The sequence below is a fragment of the Macaca thibetana genome, chromosome 7, assembly GCF_024542745.1.
Source record: "Macaca thibetana thibetana isolate TM-01 chromosome 7, ASM2454274v1, whole genome shotgun sequence".
Taxonomy (NCBI): Eukaryota; Metazoa; Chordata; class Mammalia; order Primates; family Cercopithecidae; genus Macaca; species Macaca thibetana.
The window spans coordinates 35,830,779-35,842,983 of NC_065584.1; the positions used below are offsets into that span (position 1 = coordinate 35,830,779).

Sequence of the window (12,205 nt, forward strand, 5' to 3'; positions counted from 1 at the left end):
AACTTGCATTTTTGTTTTATAGGTCCTGTGTGATTCATGCTTTAAAGAGTTTCTGTTTTTATGTGTTTCTAGGATTTGTTTGAATATTTAGAGCTCCTTTTAGCAGTTCTTATAGTAGTGGCTTGGTAGTGGCGAATTCTCTCAGCATTTGTTTGTCTGAAAAAGACTGTATCTTTCCTTCACATATGATGCTTAGTTTTGCTGGATACAAAATTCTTGGCTGATAATTGTTTTGTTTGAGGAGGCTAAAGATAGGGCCCCAATCCCTTCTAGCTTTGTAGGGTTTCTGCTGAGAAATCTACTGTTAATCTGATAGGTTTCCTTTATAGGTTACCTGAGTGCTTTTGTCTCACAGCTCTTAAAATTATTTCCTTTGTCTTAACTTTAGATAACCTGATGACAACGTGCCTAGATGATGATCTTTTTGTGACGAATTTCACAGGTGTTCTTTGTGCTTCTTGTATTTGCATGTCTAGGTCTCTAGCAAGGCCAGAGAAGTTTTCCTTGATTATTCCTCCAAATATGTTTTCAAAACTTTTAGATTTCTCTTCTTCCTCTGGAACACTGATTATTCTTAGGTTTGTTCCCTTAACATAATCCCAGACTTCTTGAAGGCTTTGTTCATATTTTCTTATTGTTTTTCTTTGTCTTTGTCGGATGGGTTAATTCGAAGACCTTTTCTTCGAGCTCTGAATTTCTTCTTCTACTTAATCAATTCTACTGCTGAGACTTTCCAGAGCATTTTGCATTTCTATAGGTGTGTCCGATGTTTCCTGAAGTTTTCATTGTTTTTCTTTATGCTATCTATTTCCTTGAATATTTCTCCCTTCAATTCTTGCATCGTTTTTTTTGTATTTCCTTGCATTGGGCTTTGCATTTCTCTGGTGTGTCCCTGATTAGCTTGATAACTAACCTCTTGAATTCTTTTTCAGGTAGATCAGGGATTTCTTCTCGGTTTGGGTCCACCGCTGGTGAGCAAGAGTGATTTTTAGGGGGTGTTAAAGAGCCTTGTTTTGTCATATTACCAGAGTTGGTTTTCTGGTTCCTTCTCATTTGTGTAGGCTCTGTAAGAGGGAAAGTTTAGGGCTGAGGGCTGTTGTTCAGATTCTTTTGTCCCATGGGGTGTTCCCTTGATGTAGTACTCTTCCTCTTTTCCTATGGATGTGGCTTCCTGTGAGCCAAGCTGCAGTGATTGTTTTCTCTCTTCTGGGTCTAGCCACCTAGCAAGTCTACCCGGCTCCAGGCTGGTACTGGCGATTGTCTGCACATAGTCCTGTGATGTGAACCATCTATGGGTCTCTCAGTGTGGATACAAGTACCTGTTCCCATGGAGGTGGCAGGGTGTTGAAATGGACTCTATGAGGGTTTTTAGCTTTGGTGGCTTAATGTTCTATGTTTGTGCTGGTTGACCTACAGCCAGAAGGTGGCTCTTTCCAGAGAACATCAGCTGTGGTAGTACTGAGAGAAAATGGCAGTGGGTGGGGCCCTAGAACTCCTAAGAGTATATGCCCTTTGTCTTCAGCTACCAGGGTGGATAGGAAAGGCCCATCAGGTCGGGGCAAGGCTAAGCATGTCTGAGCTCAGACTCTCCTTGAGCAGGTCTTGCTGTGGCTGCTCTGGGGGATGCGGGTGATGTTGCAAGGTCAATGGAGTTGTGTACCTAGCAGGATTATGGCTGCCTCTGCTGAGTCATGCAGGTTGTCAGGGAAGCAGGGGAAAGCCAGCAGTCACAGGCTTCACCCAGGTCCCATGCAAACTGAAGGGCCAGTCTCACTCCCACCATGCCCCTTCTAACAGCATTGTTTCTCTGCTCAGTTACACTACTATTGGCTGTTCTGGAAATCAGCAAACCAGTCAAATATATTGTGTCCAATAGTTCCCTGGGGTTAGCAGACGTGGGCATACCTTAAAAAACACAGTCAAGGTTGTCTTCAGCAACCTGCAACAGTCCTTTCTCTCTTCTGGTCCATCTGAAGTAGTTATTTTGTTTACAAATACTTCACCAGCACCACGCTCAGGAAATCTAAGATTAAATAAAAACAAAAAAGATAGTATTTCTGAAACATATTTCCCATAACATGTCCATCAAACAGAGAATGAAGAAATTAGAAGGATGAAAATGGAAGGAGGGATGGGGCATCAGTTGAGACAGAATGAGGGGTGGTACATTTTATGAATTCTCATTCCTACAAAATGAACCACAAAGGCAGAGGCTTCTGTGTCTCTTGTATCTCCCCACATGCCCATCATGCTTTTTAAAAATCAGGCATTAAGAATTTGAGAATAGAAGGGGCATTAATTTATTAAACATCATCTAAAATCAAGAGTCTAGTCTAAAAACCTTCTGGCCGGGCGCGGTGGCTCACGCCTGTAATCCCTGCACTTTGGGAGGCAGAGGCGGGCGGATCACGAGGTCAGGAGATCGAGACCATCCTGGCTAACACGGTGAAACCCCGTCTCTACTAAAATACAAAAAATTAGCCGGGCGCGGTGGCGGGCGCCTGTAGTCCCAGCTACTCGGGAGGCTGAGGCAGGAGAATGGCGCGAACCTGGGAGGCGGAGCTTGCAGTGAGCCGAGATGGTGCCACTGCACTGCAGCCTGGGCGACAGAGTGAAGACTCCGCCTCAAAAAAAAAAAAAAAAAAAAAAAAAAAAAAAAAAAAAAAAACCTTCTTCAGTGGAGGGAACTCACAGCCCTCTGACATGGTGGGAAGCTTATCCTTAGGCACACAAAATGGCAGGGGCCAGCAGGGGGCAGCAGCGCAGCAGGAATATTGAGGCAAGCATGGGGTATTGGGATGCAGCCAAAGAAAAGTTGACCAACAGGAAATCATTGTCCTCTGCCCTTCGAAGAGCTTGATTAGAACCTGGAGCTTCACATAATAATCAAGATAAGAAATTTGGTGAAGGTCAATTTGCTTTCAAATTTTTGTCATGAAAATTTTCAAACACACACACACACACAGAATTAAAGAGAAAACTATAGTGAACCAATATGTCCATTCCCCAGATTCATCATTTATCAACATTCTGCCATACTTCCTCACCTGAACCTATTTTCTTTCTTTCTTATTTTAGAGACAATTGGAGTTTTAAATTTTAAAGTGTGTGTTCTTTAAATGTGAGATTTGGTGAGTAGTCAAGCTCTAGTATAGTCCCACACTGCCATCAAGGACAGAGGCTCCTTTTATCCTTCTGCTCTGACACCCTTAGGTTACCTCATGGTGGCAAGATGGCAGCTGCACTTCTGGGAATCACATCCACATCTCAGGCAGAAAGCTGGGTGTAGTGGCTCACGCCTATAATCTCAGCACTTTGGGAGAGCAAGGTAGGCAGATCACTTGAGATCAGGAGTTCCAGATCAGCCTGGCCAACATGGTAAAATCCTATCTCTACCACAAATTCAAAAATTAGCTGGGCCTGGTGGTGGGCGCCTATAATCCCAGCTACTTGGGAGTCTGAGGAGGGAAAATCACTTGAACCCAGGAGGCAGAGGTTGCAGTGGGACTCCATCTCAAAAACAAACAAACAAAAAAAACAACCATTCCAGGCAAAAAGAAGGAAGATCCAGGTTAAAAGGCAATGTTAAAAGGCCACTTTCAGCATGAGAGACAAAGACAGGGTGCTGGGGGAGCAGTAAAATTCAGGGACAACCACATGGAAATTCTAATTCAGCACCAAACTAATGTCTAGCTCAGAGGAAAGATAAGCTTAAAAAGCCACCTATGAAATAGGAGAGAATACTAAGAAGTTCAGCTCAGAAAAATGCAACTGACATTTATGTATCACTTCTTACAGCTTGTGATGAGATCAAGACTATACATGCTATCTCATTAAATGGTCACAGCAACCCAATCGAGTAGGTTAAATAATTTTACAGATGATGAAATGAGACCTCAAGAGACCTCGTAACTTTCTCAAGGCTACAGAACTAGTAAATAGTGGGTCCAGAATGACCTGCTCTTCATTGTCCTAATTTCCTTATTACTGATTCTTTCAGAGATGCAATATGTGTTCCTCAAGAAAAGGCTCTGTAATCCTCACCATCAAAGGCCACTACTGAATATACTTGATTCCAACCCAGGAGCACAAACATGCGCGCTCCTCTTATGTCCATTGCAGTACATTGTTCAGCAAGCTGCAGACATAGCTGCACCTTTACCACGGTGGAAGCGGGTGCCCTGGGTGAGGCCCTCATCCCCCAGCTCAGACACATCTGCTTTAAGAAATGGCTCACGCCTGTAATCCCAGCACTTCGGGAGGCTGAGGCTGGCGGATCATGAGGTCAAGAGATCGAGACCATCCTGGCCTACATGGTGATACCCTGTCTCTACTAAAAATACAAAAAAAAAAAATTAACTGGGCATGGTGGCGCATGCCTGTAGCCCCAGCTACTCGGAAGGCTAAGGCAGGAGAATTGGTTGAACCCGGGAGGCAGAGGTTGCAGTGAGCCGAGATCGCGCCACTGCACTCCAGCCTGGCAACAGAGCAAGACTCGGTCTCAAAACAAAAAAAAAAAAAAAAAGAAAGAAAAAAAAAAGAAATGGAGTAAAACCTCCATGATGCCACTGCTTTTCTGCTCATTCCAATAAAAGGAAATGTACGTAGATCCACTGGGCTCACAGTGACCTCCTGTCAAGGACTTCTAAATTGTCTTCAAAGATGGAAAATACTGCTTTGTACACAGCTCTTGGGATGGATTAATCATGAGCTGAATTTCACATAAAAGCAGAGATAAGAGACTTGACGCAGTCCAACATTCTTCTATAACTTTTTTATTAAGAAAGTTTTCAGAAGTACACAAAAGAAGAGAGGATAGTATAAAGAACTCAATACACCCATCCTTGGATTCAACGATTATTCACTTTTTGCTCCTGTTGCTTCATGTCTTCCTTTTTGTCAGCCTTCTTTTTTGGGGGATATTTCTTCAAGCAGGTCCCTGTCATCAGGCCATTTCACCTCAAAGTCCTTCCATATATCTCTGATAGACTTTTTATGTATAAACACAAAACCTTTATCACAATCAGTGGTATTAACACTCTCTCTATATTGAAATTTTTGGCTGGGCATGGTGGCTCATGCCTGTTATCCCAGCACTTTGGGAGGCCGAGGCGGGTGGATCACTTGAGGTCAGGAGTTCGAGAACAGCCTGGCTAACACGGTGAAACTCTGTCTCTACTAAAAATACAAAAATTAGCCGGGCATGGTGGCGGAAGCTAGTAGTCCCAGCTACTTGGGAGGCTACAGCAGGAAAATCACTTGAACCTGGGAGCCAGAGTTTGCAGTGAGCCAAGATCATGCCATTGCACTCCAGCCTGGATGACAGAGTAAGACTCTGTCTAAAAAAATTAAAAAAAAAAAAAAATTCAATTGTTTCAAAAATGTCTTTTTATAATTGGTTTCTTCAAAACAGGATCTAAACAAAATCAGGTCACTGCATTTGACTGTTATGTTGCTTAAATTTCTTCTAACCTAGAGTAGTGTTGCCATCTTACTGCCAGCGAGGTTCCCCAGTTTCGTGAGTTCTTCAACTGCATTCTTTCTCACCTCCACATCTCTGTGCTTGCTGTGCTTTCTGCCTAAAAGACGTCCCCTGGCCCATACATTACCCCAAAATCTTCTGCTTGTTCTTCAGCTTTCAAATGGGATATTCTTCCTTGTATAACATAGCCCTCTATCAGAGCTTCTTTTGTTAAGCCCTTTGATTGTGATCCTAGTTTGCATATTGATTACTATATTTGTCAAGAATTTTTGCATCATATGGAAAACGGCTACCAATGGGACTGGGCAAAAAAATTCAGAGTCTGCTCAATGCAGACTGTGATTCCACAGTTCTGGGATGAGGTGTGAGGATCTGCATTCCTCACAGGCTCCCTGGTGATGCCAGTGCAGCTTCTCTAAAGACTGCACATTGGGTGGTGACAGATCATTCCCCACTTCCTCTATCGTAACACTTACCACACTGTATTGCAATGATTTCTTTGAATATCTGTCTTCCCTCTAGAACAGGGGTTTGTAAACTACTGGAACAAAGCCATTCCCATTTGTTAATGTCTTGTATGTGACTGCTTTTGAGCTATAACATCAGAGTTGAGCAGTTGCAAGAGAGACCATATGGCCCATGAAGTCTGAAATATTTACCATCTGGCTCTTAATGGAAAAAGTTTGCCAACCCTTCCTTTAGACTGTAATGCAGGGAGACAGTTTTTTCTTTTTCTTTTTTTTTTTTTTTTTTTTTTTTTTTGAGACAGCGTCTTGCTCTGTGGCCCAGGATGGAGTGCAGTGGTGCAATCCTGGCTCGCCGCAACCTCCGTCTCCTGGGTTCAGGTGATTTTTTCCTGCCTTAGTCTCCTGAATAGCTGGGATTATAGGTGCCTTCCATCCCACTCAGCTAATTTTTGTGTTTTTAGTAGAGATGGGGTTTCACCATGTTGGCCAGGATGCTCTTGAACTCCTGACCTCTGGTAATCCGCCCCGGCCTCCCAAAGCGCTGGGATTACAGGTGTGAGCCACTGTGCTCGGCTGGGAGACAGTTTTTTCATTCGAATATCTCAGACCCAAGTCAAAGACCCTGCACATAGTAGGGACTGAATAAGTAAGTTACTGAGTGATAAATAATGAGAATAACTGACAATAAGTGAGCCCTTACTACATGCCAGGAATTATGCTAAATGCTTTATATGCAGCATCTCATTTAATTTCCTTGCTAACTCTATGCAGGGGAAGATGTTTCTCATGTTTCATATAAAGAAACAGAGGCTTAGAGGTTCCTTTCCCACTCGTGTTGAAAGGACTCACAAGCCCATGTAATCTGACTCTAGCATACTTTAACAGTTGAAAAGTTGCCCATGGAAAGGTAAGCAAAACCTGTTTATCCTGGGCCCATTTGAGGCAGACTGAGTCACTGTCTCTGTGAAAATTACTACCAATGGAACTAGGCAAAAAAATTAAAACATTCTTACAGTTTAAATCAAAAGATGCCAGGTTAATCGAACATACACACACATCAAAGCACCTTCTCTGTAGTAAATACTATCCAATTGCAGTGGACCCAGCCATTCTTTGAAGAGTCCAAAGCATGACCTATACTTAAGAGAATTATAAGATTATAAACTACCTAGGGACTTCTTTCCCTTGGAAGCTCTTTCTTCACCCTGCATACTCCGAAAACTGTCTCCCAGTATAGCACCTTGCTCAGCCTTAAGCCACTGTAGGCACTTGATAAGAGACAGCCTATGTGGAAGAACGAAGCAGGTGAAACCTGTTAAACTTGAGAAAACTTCTCGTATATGCTACTTCATTTTCTAGTACCACAGTTCCCAGAAGATAGGGAGAAGGATGGCAACTAGTTTAACCCTTTATTATTAGTAGTACTATTATTATCATCGTTATTTTGAGACACATCTCATTCTGTTGAGCAGTGGTGTGATCTCAGCTCACAGCAGCCTCAACCTCCTGGGTTCAATCAATCCTCTAGCATCAGGCTCCCAAGTAGCTGGGACTACAGGTGTGACCCACCACACCTAGCTAATTTTTTTATTTTTTATAGAGATGGGTTTTAGCCATGTTACCCAGGCTGGTCTTGAATTCCTGGGCTTCAGCAATCCTCCTGCCTCAGCCTCCCAAAGTGCTGGGATTATAGGTATGAGCCACTGTGCCCAGTCTTACTATTATTTTATTGAAAGTCAAAGGCTAAAGTGACTCAGCCAGTGTTTCATGGAATAGTTATAATTCTAGGAGTGAAATGCACATGTCTTATGTTCCAATATAGTGAGAAAGAGAAGTTCAAAGAGAGATAGAAATAATGAAAGAGAAAGAGAAACACAGGGAATGGTGAAAAAGAGAAAAACACATACAAGGCAGATACTAACCTGCCAGAGCAACTGAGCAAGCCCAGAAGCAGTGGTGAGAAATTAGTCTGGAACACAAAACTCTTTGATTATGATCCTAATCTGCATATTGATTACTTTATTTGTTAAGAGCTTTGGGATCTTATGGAAAAAAGAAACTGGGATATACATTTCAGAAACTCTCATAGTGATTATCATCATTGAAGGGGCTTCCATGGGGAAAAAAGAGTTACCCCTCTTCTTAATCTGGAGAATAACACTGACATCTAGTGTCAAAAATCCCCTTTGAACAGACCATTTCCCTGCCCTTGTGGAGAATTCTGTTTGTGGCTCTAAATGTTCATCTCATTCGGAAATTCAAGGTTTGATAATAAAGGAGTTGAAGTCTTGAGGAGCCTCCTTTTGATCAAACTTGACTGCAACCAGTCTGTTCTCTAGAAATTCAGAGAGAATGTAAGCATGATTACCTAACTTTACGGTTTAAAAAAGAACTCCGTAGACTCCGCTTTCATACAAGACTAAGTAACAGGGACTGGCTTAACTCTCTGGCTTAAATCAATCAAAAAAGTAGACATTATATGAAATCATCATATTCAAGTCACTGTGTATCAGAAAATGAAGCATAGTAATCCCAAAGAGACTGTGAGCCCACAGCTGCCCTCAGCTTATTGTTCTGAAAGAGCTTCCAAGGCATGATGCAGGAAGCAGGGACCTAAGCAGAGCTCAGCAGACTCCTGATTTAAAGAGACTGACCTGAGAGTCTGAGGGAGACCAAGGCAGTTAGAACTGTTAAGACATAGGACCAGAAAGTAAAAAACTGCACGAGAGAACATGGAAGTCAGCAGAGGGTCTGCCTTGAGAATTGGGGAATGTACTGATCATCACATTTACGTAAGGAAACTCCCCAAGGCCAGGGAAGGAACCAAATGAAAGAATTCTTGGCAAAGTGGAAACCTCAGAATTGACAGGGCACTGGATAGATGACTCAGAATGGTCTTGGGACAAGGTCCTACCTAAAGAATCTCAAAAGAGTTTGAACGGATCAAACTGCTTCAAGTCACCTAGTTGTATCCCAAAACTAAGCTCAATAATATTGTTAAGAAGACATAAATGTCCTATACCTAAAGAACAATGTAAAATTCACAATGTCTGGCATTCATTCAAAAATTACCAGGCATCCAAAGAAGTAGGAAAATATGACCCATAATGAGAAGAATAATCAATCAATCAAAACCAACCAAGAAAAGATTCATATTATAATTAGCCAACAAGGGCATTAAAAATAGTGATTATAACTATATTTCTTACGTTCAAAAGCTTAGGTAGACAGACGAAAGAAATAAGAATGACCCACGTTAAACTTGGATATATAAAAACTGCAGTGTCTGAGGTGAATAAAAATTGGATGGAATTAATGGCAGGTTAGATATTTCAGAAGAAAAGATTAGGGAACTTTAAAGACATAATAGTAGAAACTACCAAATGAAACAGAAAAAATAATACATTTTTAAAAGCTGTAAAACAACTTTAAGCATCCTAATAAACATGTAATTTGGAGTCAAAGGCAGAGATTGTCAGATTAATGCAAAAAGTGAGATATGGCTATATGCTATCTATAAGAAATACATACTCATTTTAAAGACATAAGTAGGTTAAAAGAATGGGAAAAGATATATCATGCTATACTAATCAAAAGAAAGCTGGAGGCTGGGAGCAGTGGCTCGTGCCTATAATCTCTGCACTTTGGGAGGCCAAGGCAGGTGGATCACCTGAGGTCAGTAATTCGCGACCAGCCTGGCCAACACAGCAAAACTCCGTCTCTACTAATAATACAAAAATTAGTTGGGTGTGGTGGTGCACGCCCCTAATCCCAGCTACCCGAGAGGCTAAGGCAAGAGAATCACTTGAGCCCAGGAGGTAGAGGTTGCAGTGAGCTGAGATTACGCCATTGCACTCCAGCCTGGGCGACAAGAGAAAACTCCACCCTCAAAAAAAAAAGAGAAAGAAACTGGAGTGACTAGATTAGTATCAATAATATTCACAGCAAAGTATATTACCAGTGGTAAAGGAAGTCATTTCATAATGATGAAGGGATCAATTCATCAAGAGGACATAACAATAATAAAGGTTTATGCATCTAATAACAGAGCTTTAAAATACATGCAATAAAAGCTGATAGACTGGGCAAATGGTTCACATCTGTAATCCCAACAATTTGGAAGGCTGAGGCAGGAGGATCACTTGAGCCCAGGAGTTTGAGGCCAGCATGGGCAACATAGTAAGATCCTGTCTCTACAAAAAATCTTTAAAAATTATTTTTAAATACTTTGGGTGTGGTGGCAAATGCCTGTAGTACCAGCTACTTGAGAGGCTGAGGTGAAAGGATAACTTGAACCCAAATAGAGGCAGCAGTGAGCCATGATCATGTCACTGCACTCCAGCCTAAGCAAAAGAGTGAGACCTTGTCTCAAAACAAAATAAAACCAAAAAAAAAAACTGATAGAACTGCAAGGATAGGCAAATCCATAACTATAATCGGAGATTTTAATAGCCTCTCTCAGTAACTAATAGAACAAACGGAGATAAAATCAGTAAAATTAGAAAAGACTTGAACACCACAAATAACCACCTTGACCTAATTGACACTCCATCCCACAACAGCAGAATTTACCTTTTTTTTCAAGTGCACAGGAAAAGTTACCATGATAGACCATGTTCTAGGCCATAAAATAAAAGGATTCAAATCATGTAAAGTATACGATCTCTGACCACAGTAGAATTCAATTAGCAAGATCTATGGAAAATTTCTCATTATCTGAAAATTAAGTAACACACTTCCAAATAATCCATGAGTCAGAGAAGAAATCAAGTGGAAAATTAGAAAGTATTTTAAACTGAACAAAAATTAAAAGACAACATATCAAAATTTGGGGGATGCTACAAAAGCATTATGTAGGGGGAAATTTATAGCTTTAAATGCTTACATTAGAAAATGAAAAAAGTATTATAACAATGAACTCAATTTTTACCTTAAGAAGCTAGAAAAAGAGGAGCATATTAACCCAAAATAAACAGAAGAAATGAAATAATAACAAAGAAAAATCAGTGAAGAGATAGAAAAACAACAGAGAAAATCAGTAAAACTAAAAGCTAGTTTTATGCAAAGATCAATAAAATTTATAGACATCTAGCCAGACTGATCAGGAAAAAAAAAAAAAAAGTAAAAATTGCCAATATCAGGAATGAGAAGAGGAGGTGGGGCAACATGGCCAAACAGAAGCCTCCAACAATCATCCCTGAAATAGGAACACCCAACTGAACCACTATCCACACAAAAAACACCTTCATAAAATTAGGTGAGTAGTCACGGTACCTGGTTTTATATGTCAAAGAAAGAGGCACTGAAGTAGGTAGGAAAGACGGTCTTGATTCACCTGACTCCCCACTCCAGCTGGTGAGACACCAGCTGGGGAAGTCAAGGGCGTGTTTGTGCCACTCCTTTCCCCACCCCCAGGCAACTCAGCTCGCAGCACTGGGAGAAACTCCTTCCTCAAGCTTGGGGAGAAGGGGATAGAGAAAGGACTTTGTCTTGCAACTTGGATAACAGCTCAGCCGCAGTAGAATAGGGCACCAAGTAGAGTCGTAGGGCCCGCATTTCAGACCGTATCTCCCAGGAAACATTTTTAGACATACCCTGGGCCAGAAGAGAACCCACTGCCGTGAAGGAAAGGGCCCAGTCCTAGCAGGATTCGTAACCTGCTGGCTAAAGAGCACTTGGGCCCTGAATAACCAGCAGTGGTAGCCAGGCAGTACTCACCACAGGTCACGGGTGACACTCAGAGCCATGCTGAAGTCTCAGGTGTGATGCAGCCCATCCTTCTGCTCGAGGAAAAGAGAGGAAAGAATAAAGGGGACTTTGTTCTACAGCTTGGGTACCAGGTCAGTCACAGTGGGGTAGAATACCAGGTAGGCTTCTAGAGTCCTCAGTTCCAGGCCTTGGTTCCTGGATAGTGTTTCTAGACCCACCCTGGGCCACAGGGGAGCCCACTGCCCTGAAGGGAGAGACTCAAGGCTGGCAGCATTCCCCACAAACTGACTAAAGAGCCCTTGGGCCTTGAGGCAGCCAGGCAGTAGTTACTGGGGAGCTTGGGAGAAACCCAGGGCTATGATGGCCTTGTGTCTGACCCAGCACAGTCCTAGCAGTGGTGACCACAGGGGTGCTTGTGTCCTTCGTTCCCCCAGCTCCAGGCAGCTCAGTACAAAGAGAGAGAGAGGCTCTTTTTGTTTGGGGGAAGTAAGGGAAGAGAACAGGAGTTTCTGCCTGGTAATTCAGCTAATTCTCCCAGGTCTCACCC

At 42.1% G+C, this 12,205-nt stretch overlaps 1 long non-coding RNA gene across 1 annotated transcript in view; it reads right to left on the reverse strand.

Annotated features, from left to right (window-relative positions):
• Positions 1-205: 205 nt before the first annotated feature.
• Positions 206-12,205, reverse strand: part of LOC126958678 (uncharacterized) — a 78,821-nt gene continuing 66,821 nt past the window's right edge. The window contains exon 3 of the long non-coding RNA XR_007727267.1: positions 206-2,023. This is a non-coding gene — a long non-coding RNA (uncharacterized LOC126958678). The remainder of the gene's footprint in view (positions 2,024-12,205) is intronic.